Source organism: Elgaria multicarinata, chromosome 1 (genome assembly GCF_023053635.1).
Source record: "Elgaria multicarinata webbii isolate HBS135686 ecotype San Diego chromosome 1, rElgMul1.1.pri, whole genome shotgun sequence".
Classification (NCBI taxonomy): Eukaryota; Metazoa; Chordata; class Lepidosauria; order Squamata; family Anguidae; genus Elgaria; species Elgaria multicarinata.
In genome coordinates this window covers 124,132,862-124,144,172 of record NC_086171.1, presented here as the reverse complement: position 1 = coordinate 124,144,172, position 11,311 = coordinate 124,132,862, and positions in this window count along the sequence as shown.

Sequence of the window (11,311 nt, the reverse complement as noted above, 5' to 3'; positions counted from 1 at the left end):
CTGGGGCAAGGGAATGATCATGTCTCCCTGCTCCCAGGATCCACTGTGCATCATGTAGATGCACAGTGACTATCCAGGCGTGATGTAGACGTGCCCTTAGAGTACCACCATGTTCATTGGGAGAGTTAAGTATGTATAAATATGATACCAATGGGACTTAATGGTAGTTTATTTGGCTGGACTGTGCCGTCTCTCCTTTGTTTGCCCAAAGATGGTCTCTATTCCCTTAAAAACAGAAGAAAAAAAGACGAACTGCGTATTTGGTTAGTTCACCAAGTGTTTGTGTTTACAGATGGCCTAGCTTGGCAATCACAGACATTCTGAGAGTTAGAAATCTGGTGGGAGTTAATGCACTGCCAAAAGTAAAGTGTGACAATTACGACTCAGCTCCATGCTACAGCAACTCATAACTTAGTGCTATTAAAAACTCCGTGAGGTGTCCTGATATCCCACCCTCAGGTAGTTGCCTAATTACACTGCAAAGTCAAACAACATAAAATGATAGAGACGTTGTGCTTCTCCCATGCAGTGGGATGGAACATGTGGGTTATTTTTTTTTAATCTGGAAAGACCACCCCCAAAATAATTTGTACACAGCCAAGAGGACAGACACCCTCTACTCTTTTCTCACTTTTTAAGGCTGAATATATTCAACATCCAAACATCTTTAACTAGACTAGATGGTCCAGATCCAAATATATGTACATGCAGCAACCCCAGTTATATGTACATGCAGCAACCCCAGATCCAAATATATGTGCATGCAACAACCTCAGAGTAGTGGCTGGGAGCATTAAATCAAGCTCCACACTTTCCCTCCTGAATAGCTGGTAGACAGAATAAGTACACATACGTTTGGTTGATAGCCTTTAGGTCGTGACAAACAATGTCAAACAAACTGGGGAGGTGCTTTAGCTCATTGGTTGGGAAGGTCAAAGTGCAGTAGTAGAGCACATGCTTTGCATGGAGAAAATTCCAGGTTCGATCCCCAATATATCCAGGTAAGGCTAGAAAAAATCCTGCTCGAAACTCTGGAGTGCAGCTGCAAGTCAGAGGTTGGGCACTTATGGATTGCCAGAAGAGAGGAATTGATTCCCCTAAAATGAGGACAAAAGAGGGCACACATTTGTATAATATTTGAATATTCAAATGAATATGTATCATGTGCCAACTTAAAAATAATAACTATCCTTTAAATGGAAATACAATACATCTTACCATAATGGACACTGAGTAGGTGACCTGTGTGCATTGCTCAGCCTACTGCCCAGGTGATAGCAAGCTCAAGGTCCCTTTTCTCTCTCCTTATGGTTCTTTGACTTTAAACCAGACTTTGACTAGATAGTCTGTCATATAGAAGACACATTCAAATAGAGGACTGCCCTCTGCCAGCTCTCCAAAATAGAGGCATGCCCTCTGAAAGGTAGGACACCTGGCCACTCTAGTCAACCATACTGGGCTAGATGAACCAATGGTCTCACTCCGTATATGGCAGTTTCCTATTTCCCCTTTATAGGGTTTATGCATTGAGATTGAGCTGTTTGTCATAGTTTGTTAATCAGTTTGTAATGGAATCAGGGTGTGCCTTTATGTTTCCACAGAGAATTGCGCTAGCTGAGGCCCCCTTTACCTTAACAGAGAGCTCTTCCCTGCTTTTCATTACGATTCCACGCAAACCCAAGAAGAGTCTTCTATTTACAAATGGGTTAATGAGTTGTGTGGCACACTTCTCCATCTTTAGTGTAGCCGCACGTTTAAATCAAGCGCTGTTTGTTCATTTGACATTCTAGAGCACTGATTCAATCTGTTGCCTGCCCTTTATTTAGTGGGCGTTTGATTGTCTCGTCTTCTTTTTTGGCCAAATAAATAAATAAGTACGAAGACATAAAATAAAATGGAAATGCTGGATGTATTTTCGTGGCAAGTTCCGTTTAGCATGTGCGTGCCAGAAATAGCCCTTCTCTATGTTAGGAAAGGCCTCCATTCCCATGAAGGAAACTGGACTAGGGACTTAATGGACGATGACTTCAGAAACAAAATACATCCCTCCATCAAGCTAAATCTACAGATGTGCCAGCTGGATTCCTGTGGATGATGGTGAGCACAAACACTAGATGTAATGTGAAAAGGAGATGCCAAATTACCATGCTAATTAGTTGTGGGTGAATACTCCCTTTTTGACATGATGGCATTTGGAAAGTGTAAGCTAACCAACAAGCCAAACGCTGAAGTGAGAAATCAGGGTTGTGGGGAGGGGGGAGCAAATAGCTTCCAGACATACTGAGCAGCCGCTTTCTGCTTCAGATGTTACTTTTTATCTACAAAGACCCAAACATCTGTATCAAAGGAGCAATTCAAATGTTACAAGTTGCCCTGAGATGTGCGTGCAGGTGGCTTAATGTGAGTTAACCGGGCCCAATTGCAGTAGCAAACCAAGCGCTTGAGACATTAGACTGCGTTTGCTCCAAAGGCTAAGCCATAATCCTTCAGAATCCTGTTCACTCCTGCTTTATTATCTTCTTTAATGAATTTATTCCTTTATTACATTTTTAGGCTGCCCAATAGCTGAGGCTCTCTGAGCAGTTCACAATTAAAGCCATAAAATACAACAGATATAAAGCTTAAGAAGTTTAAAAATACCACCTAAAACCGAAATAAACCCAGCAGCAGTTACAGCTGAGGGAAAGCCTGTGTGAAAAGATGTTTTCAGGAGGTGTTTAAAGCATGTTACATTTTTTGCCTTCTGTACTGCATGAGGGAGGGTTTTCCAGAGGGTGGGTGCCACTACAGAGAAGGCCCGCCATCAAGGTTCTTCATGGTGACATTCCATTCGTTTCAGAATGACCAGCAAGACCTCCTCTGAAGATCTTAAATGTCGTCTGGGTGTATATAATCCTCCCATATTACTGAAAGTGTCTCTAAGGCCACAGGTAGACCTAAGGTTTATCCTGGGATCATCCAGGGTTCGCCCCTGCCTGAGCACTGGATCCCCTATGCGTCACCTAGATGAACAGGTTTGACCCCTGGATGATCCAGGGAGAACCTTAGGTCTAGCTATGGCCTTAATTTCTTATGGCCTCAATGCAAATTAGAAAAATAACGTTGCAATCCTCCTGAGAGATCCTTCACCAAGCTGTATTTTGTTTTTATGTCACTTTTTATCTATCCTTTGCATGTTTTGTATTGGTGTTGCTGGTCTGCGACCGTAAAATTATAATTGCAATTAGGTGGCAAAGGAGGAAATGACGTCAGGGGATGTGCCCCCACTTTGACATCTTTCAGCCCTCAGAGGGCTGAGGGGGGTTATTCCCCCTCCCAATTTAGTTGCTCACCTCTGTTCTGGGGGAGAGGGAGAGGGAATCAGGCAGACAAAATATTCACACATAGAGTATCTTATCAGAATTTGTGGAAATAAATAACTTGCAATATGTATTTAGCAAACAGTACATTTCCAGTTCCCTCAGAACTCCTTCAAGAGGGCACACGACACACGTGCACGCGCACACACACACACACACAAACACACACAGAGAAAAGCAGGGTGGAGAAACCCACAAAAAGAACAAAAACTCACAATGCTACTGAAGTCCTTAGTTCAATAGAAATCCTTTTCTCCCTCTGGAATGCTAAAGACGGCTCCTCTTGCTGATAACTGCAGCTTGCAGTAGTAATATGCTACTGTAACTTCCAGTAATCTGTAAAATAAGGGAGAAATATCAGTACAGTAAATCCCAGGCCTTCTCTCTCACATGGAGTTTCTTCTTTTGCTGGCTGGGTTGATTGAGGCATTTTAGCCCCCGCTCCGTTTCACAAGAAAATAAGACAGCAATCACACTGGTTTAATAATATCTTAAATAAAAGATAAATGTAGGCCTGTAGGCTTCAACACAGTGATTCATTTAAACATTTATATATTTCTTCTTTCTACACCATCACAAATAACAAGGAGAGCCTGTTTAGTCCCTTATATTATCTTCTGCTGTTGACTGGGCTGATTGAGGCATTTTACCTCCCCCCCCTCCTTGGAAGTAGGAGCAGGGTCTTTTCAGTTCTGGCTCCAGCCTTCTGAAATAGGCCTTAGCTAGACCGGGCGAAATCCTGGGGTTATACCTGGGATCGTCCCTCTGCATCCACATGATGCTCAGGGGATCCTGGGATCAGGGAGGAATGATCCCTCCCTTGCCCCAGGATCTCGCCCTCCCCTTTGGCCTCAGTTTTTCTGCGGTCCCGGGCTGAGCCCGAGACCATGTAACGTGTGTCCTGGTGTCACGGGCTGACCTCCTCGGTTTCTCGTGAGGAGCTGGGAGCTGTGCATGGGGTGCAGCACTCCTCAGGAGTGCTGTGCCCATCGGGGGTAAGGTGGGGGGAGTGGGGAAAATAATTTATTTTTTTAAAAAAACTTACCTTTAGCGCACAAGCGTTCGTGCGCTGCTTTCCCTTTAAGAAATTAAAAATGGCGGGTGCGACACCTCTCCTTCTGAGGTCGTTGTGCCTCACGTGTAAACAAGGGAGGGATCTCACGTTAAACACAATGCGAGACCTTCCCTCCTCCATCACGGGCTATCAGGTAGGTCTAGCTAAGGCCATAATCTCACCAGGATGAGCTGCTGGGCTCAGATGCTACTATTTCATGGACCCGGCCAAATCCCAGATATTTCAGGTAGCTTTTGTGTTAGAGTGAAATGGTTTCTGTTTGTTGTTGTTGGTTTGGTTTGTCCCTATTTTTGTTTTGCCTGGCTATTGTGGATTTGTTTTTTTCAAAATCATTGATCAAATAAATGTTGCTGTTGTTATATCATAATTCTGACTTTTTTCAAACTGCTCTAAGCACCTATCGAAGGGCAGGGGGTGTGTATATAATTTCTATTGCAATTTTTTTTGTCAGTGTTTGCACTGGATTTTTGCATCCTGCTATTTTTAGTTTGTTTTGTTTTTCCTTTTGATTGATTTGCTGTTAGATGGTTTCATGGCAGCATTTTGTAATCTGCCTTGATTTGTTTTCCTACAACGGGTGGGCGAAACACACACTGTAGGCCCCATTCAACCCATGCCACACAACCTGCTGCCCCCCAAATGTATCCAAATTATTATTTTTTAAAAAATGAGGGGGTTCATAGCAACTACGGCAGGCCCAAAAAGTCAAAATTGGCTTGTTTGCAAGCTAATTTTGGCCTTTTTAGTACCACCACCGAGCACAAAAGGGTCAAAATTATCTTGCATATTTTGACATTTTGGGTGCCCTGTGGCCACTGTGGAAGAAAAGGTAAGGAACCTCTCAACTTGAGTCATTACTGACTCCTAGAGGGACGCCTGCTTTCGTTGATGTTTTCTTGGCAGACTTTGTAGTGGGGTGGTTTGCCATTGCCTTCCCCGTGCCACTGTGGACATCATTTAAAAAATCAGCAGCCTAGGAGGGTGTGTGGCCTGGGTGACAGTGGGGAGCTGTACTCTTTATTTATTGATTACATTTCAGTACCGCCCAATATAGACAAAGTCCTCTGGGCAGTTGACAAAACTTAAGACCACAGAACGTAACAAAATAATAAAACATCTTGCATTGATTCAGTATAAGGCAGCTCTTTCTCTCCACCTTTGGATATAAGGAATAGCGGATTCTTGTTTGGTCACAGCCTTCTTTGTTGTTCATCCCTACTGTTTCTCACCTCTTTCCACAATCATTTCAGGATTGCCTCAGCCCCCTCATAAAGTCATCAGGCGGCTTAGCCTGTCTGAGTCTAATCTCATTATAGGAAATCTTGTTTACTGGACATGCAGTTCATAGATTAATTGTTGATTAATTCTTTCCCTCTTCTTTCTAATTCAACCCTTAGACGATTTGCCATCCATCCAGGACAGGGCCTCAGGATGAATTCCAGTTAAATGTATTTCAGCAGTCTGACGCCAAGCACAAAAGATTTAGAGACATCTCAAAGAGATGTTAAAATGGCAGTGTGCTCTTTGTGGAGAGATGTGTAGTTGTCGGAAGTCCTATGAAACAGGCCATGTCTAAATATTACCTTTTCTCAGCTATGTCTTGTTGGATATAAATTACTCACAGCTGTGAATGCTTTTCATATAATTGGAAGGACTGCAGTCCTCAGACGACTTATGCTGGAGAAGCACCATTCATTAAGTTCACGGGAGATTTCCATTTTTTTCTTATTGATTCACTAGCAAAATGCCCATCATTGTGACAAGCGGTTTGAATGTGGAAGGAGGGCTTGCCTACTACATAAGCCCCTGGGTAAGTGCAGTGCATGTCTGTATAACCTCTATTTGAGGGGGTGCTATGGGGCTTCATCAGAATAAAACTTGAAATAATACAACTGAATAAATATCTCTTTAGCTATAATTAAAATGATGTTTTAAAAATGCAACAATTTCCCAGTACAAATAAATGTAACCGTTAGTTCGAACAATATTATGGAATTCTTGTTCACAACTTTGCACTAGGCCAATCCCGAAGTGTCTTTGATTTCACAAGATGCTGGACATTTTTTGTAGATATCTTAACTTTAGACCACAGGACAATCCACATTTCGTAGTGTACACATTGTCATTCAAGGAATTAGCCCTGCAATAATAAAAGAAATATAACAAATACCAAAGATACAAAAATTATTCCCCATCCCCTAGCAATTCTGCTATACACAAATATAAATGCAGTTTGCCTTATGCAAGTGATAAGACCGCATAATTATTAATCAATCTCCATCATTAAGCTTCCCAGTCAGATGAAAGGTCCTTCTAGCCCATCCTTCCCCAACCTGGTGTCCTCCAGATGTGATGGACTGCAACTACTATCATCCCCAGCCAGCACATCCAATGGTGGGAATGCTGGGACTTGTAGTCCAAAACATCTGGAAGCAACAGGTTGGGAAAGGCTGGATCTAGCCCAAGGTTTTGCCTCCTCCTAGGTCCTGGGCCAGCTCATGAGTAAGGGTTAAGTAGGGTGACCATATGAAAAGTAGGACAGGGCTCCTGTATCTTTGACAGTTGTATTGAAAAGGGAATTTAAGCAGGTGTCATTTGTATAAGAGCCTCATGTGGCGCAGAGCAGTAAAGCAGCAGTTTCTGCAGCTGAAACTCTCCCCACGGCCTGAGTTCAATCCCAGCGGAAGCTGGTTTCAGGCAGCCGGCTCGGGTCGACTCAGCCTTCCATCCTCCTGAGGTCGGTAAAATGAGTACCCATTTAGCTGGGGGAAAGGTAATAACGGGCTGGGGAAGGCAACTGCAAACCACCCCGCTATAAGGCCTGCCAAGAAAATGTCAGCGAAAGCTGGCGTCCCTCCAAGAGTCAGTAATGACTCAGTGCTTGCACAAGAGGTTACTTTCCTTTCCTTCATTTGTATATATGGGGAACCTGGTGAAATTTCCTCTTCATCACACCAGTTAAAGCTGCAGGTGCCCTGCCCTCTTTAAAATCTGGTCACTCTAGTATAGCTCCTGCAGCATTAACTCTGGTGATGAAGAGGTAATTTCACCAGGTTCTCCATATATACAAATGACACCTGCTGAAATTCCCTTTTCTATGCAACTGTTAAAGATACAGGAGCCCTGTCCTCCTTTTCATATGGTCACCCTAGGTTAAGAGCAGCAATCCTTGATTGTAGTTCAATCCCCATTTCTGACACTGAAGGTCTACTGCCTCTCAGTAGAGGCCCATTGCTAAGACAAGGCAAGGCGGTGCTCTGCTTCCTCCCAATATGCATTCCAGTAAATCAAAACCAGTACAGTTCATTAGCATCACTGTTAGAGATTTGTTACTTCTTGAGTTTAACTATTTCCCACTCACCTCCTTTTACAAAATGGGTACCTATATCAGCCTAACAGAAGATCTTTCCTAGTTTAATCATCCCCCCAAAAATGATGCCATGAGAGATTTTTCAGAGACTTGGGAAAATGCAGAGAAATAGTCAAGGCACAGTATGGTATTATCAAAACAACATTAGTATCAGCAAGTACTTGGAGTGAGGTGTACAAGAATTTTTCATGACTGGCAGCGCGTGACCATTTCTAGCTTGTGTTGAGAGACAGCTTCAGGAAGGACCACCCCACCTTTAGGCAGAGGGAATCAGCTGCCTCAGACAGCCGGTATTAGGTATCATGTGAGGGTAGTCAGTTCTTATTGATCTAATTTATTTTTACTGTATATTTACTCCCAGAAAGAAGCACTTCTGAGATTTTTTGCCTTGGGTATCAAGTATCAAAACAACTTGGTCAGGCTTGGGTACTATGAACCTTTTGGTGTGTGTGTGTGTGTGTGTCCGTCCCATTTGCTGTCCTGCACCAGGAAGCAAAATGTCAGCCCAATCCTAGAGCCTGAAGTAAAACCAGTGGACATTTAAACACTACACCCATCTTCATTGCATTTAGGGTTGTCAGATTCAAACATATACTTTTAAATGCATACAAAAGTATGTATTTTGTGGAGGAGGGAAGAAAAAAATATGTTCAATAATAATGTGAATTTTGATTGTGTAGTTTAAAACAACAACGTGGAGTTGATATGAAAATGGGACAGAACAGATTTATGAATGAATCTCTGCGAAACTGACATGGGCTGGAAACAGACCGGCCATCCCAACCCTATGTAGAGTGCATTACAATAACCTAATCTGAAAATCATTGAAGCATGAATGACAGTGACCAGACAGTTGAACCTCAACATCTCCCTGCATGAAATGAAATTGCATCCTTCAACATGCTCCAAACTCCCCTGCAGTTGCTCATTGCAGAAGACAGCAGAGGTCAAGCTATCTTTCAGAGAAGTTCACTACCTTTGCTAATCTCCTCAATGCATGAGCCCCAGCTAATGTTTTGAGGAGCTTCTGGTTCACTGGAACCCAATTTGGGAAACCTCTGATTTATAATACTGGCTCCCAAACATCCGAGTCTCTCCTCCCACCAGGGCTGCGTCTTCTCACAAAGCAAAATCTGGCATGAATGTGCCCACCTTATCTGTCTTGCCTCTCACCTGCTCCTGCTTTCATCCCTTTCTCCAGCCCTGCACTGCTCTTCACCCCAGCTCTGATGACTGCACTGGCCTTCTTTGATGCACCTTCCACGTGGGGTTAGATTATATGAGAAGAAGACCCGTCAGGATCTGAAACTCTACCCTTGGATTCGAAGCATTATGCCCTTCTTTAATCCCTCTCATGAGACGAGGGGTTTTTCTGTGATAAACTGCAAACGTTCGTATTGGCAGTTTTAAAGGTCTGGATAAATCCATGCGCCTCTGCTCTTGTCAGAAAGCCCAGGTCGAAATGCTCCCACGTTATTTACCAAATTGTAAACTTTACTTGAGACTCAGGGGCAAGGTGAACACAACTTCCCAGCATTTAAAAATGTCTTGTATCATCGACCAGCTATTTTAGATAAGGTAGATGATTTTTCTCCTATGGAGCAAAGATAGCGCACACAGCTGAAGAGAAATCTAGTGAAGCCTGTATTCTATTTCACTAACAGAAAAGGGGCCAAAATAGGATATTGCTTGACTTATTCTGTCTCTCTCGCTCTCCAGGACATGCATGGCAGGAATTCTTAATACAAATGGCTGCACTTTGTCATTTATTTTCAAAGAAAAATGCATGTATGTGCATATTAATATCTCAAGAATCTGTGCATGGATTGTTTTATCCCTAGATTTTTTAACCAACTGCTGCATTTACCTATAAGCCAATGGTTCACAATCTTTTCAGACCCAAAGGCTGCATCAGGTATCTGCTGAGGAAGGAAGTTACATTTACATGCAAGTCACAGACAATCTACAGCTCACTCACAGGGCATCTCTACATTAAGGGGAAATGGCATTTCCTTACCAGGGCTTTGCTTCCTGCTTCTCTTGTGCAATTGTAATGGTCTGCATTACATGGGTGGAGGGAGGTGACCATTTTGTCTATAATGGAAAACTTCCCCTCTGCTAAGTGCTCATATACTAGTACAGATCAGTGTCCTATAATGGGTGCTTTGTAGCACAACATCAGCTGCACACATTCGAAAATCACACAATATTTCAGAAGAATTGGGATATCCAGGGAGTTTTTAGAATGCATTAACTGGGGGAAGGCAAAAAGCAGGTGATGTCCAAAAGCAGGTGATTGGTGCACTTGTGTTACATTGGGAATTTGGGAAGGTTCCATGTAGATGTCCTTTCAAGGTAGCCTTTCCCAGTGTGATGCACTCTGGAAGTTCCATATTAAATCTCCCATCATTCCTGATCATGCTGACTGAGGCTGTTGCAAGTTGAAATCCAAAAGATCTGTAAGCTCTAGGTACCATTTCGGGGGATGCCAGTCTAAAAAAAATCTTTTTCTCTTCACATTTGAAATGGTTGGGTTTGGGTCTACTCTCTTTTTCCGGCTCTCCAGGGAATGAAGGAATCTTCCCATAAGGAAGGTCTCACTATAATTGACAGGGAAAAGTGGGAGGGAATCTGTTTGTGTGTTGGCACACTCAACACACTCTGGTGAGTAGTTGTACGAGAGAAACTGATCAGATGCATGACAATTTAAGGCAGGCTATGACTTTCTATATGTACACTGACAGCTGCACTCTATCGTTGCTTATTAGCTGCTGCAGCTAAGTGAGTGATTCTACATAAATATGAGAGCTAGCATTGTGAAGAACCCTAACTATGACATTTTAATTAGCAGTGCATTTCTGGATCCCTTCCCTTGGTAGAAAGGGAAACCAGTAGAAACTAACAAGGGGTGGGTGAGCGGGAGAATAGGTAGTGAAAAACGAGACAGATTTTTTACTTTTTTTTTTTTTGCTATGCTATTTAATGACCCGGCAACATTTCTTGTACGTTTGACACTGGAGTCTGGCATCCTGCCAGCTCTCATATCTGCGAAGTAAATATAATGTGGGAGGTTGTCAAAATTAAATAACAAAAAGGGGGGAAATGCAACGAGAGGGAGGAAAAACACACCACGATCTGGAGTTGTTTTAGCGCTTGCTGCGAGGTACCCCGCTCACGTTGCCAGTTCATAAAATGCCGGACAAGTGAGAGCCAACATCAATGGGAAGGGAAAATGCGTAGGATATTTTACTAAGGCTGGATCCACATGAGCAGTTCTCACTGTGATTGTCGCATGTAAGCTTGCCGTTGAATTGACAGGCATTGCTGGCAGGAGACGCGATGGCTCTGGGAGAGCAGACATTTGGTTGGAATTTCAGCTGACTAAGGTCTTGTGAATCCATCTTCAGTTCTGCAGAAATGTTGAGGTTGACTAGGCTGAGGGCAGAAACACTACGTACGGCTTTGGCAGCTTTCTTGATTTGGCCAAAAGACAAACAACAGCTTGAA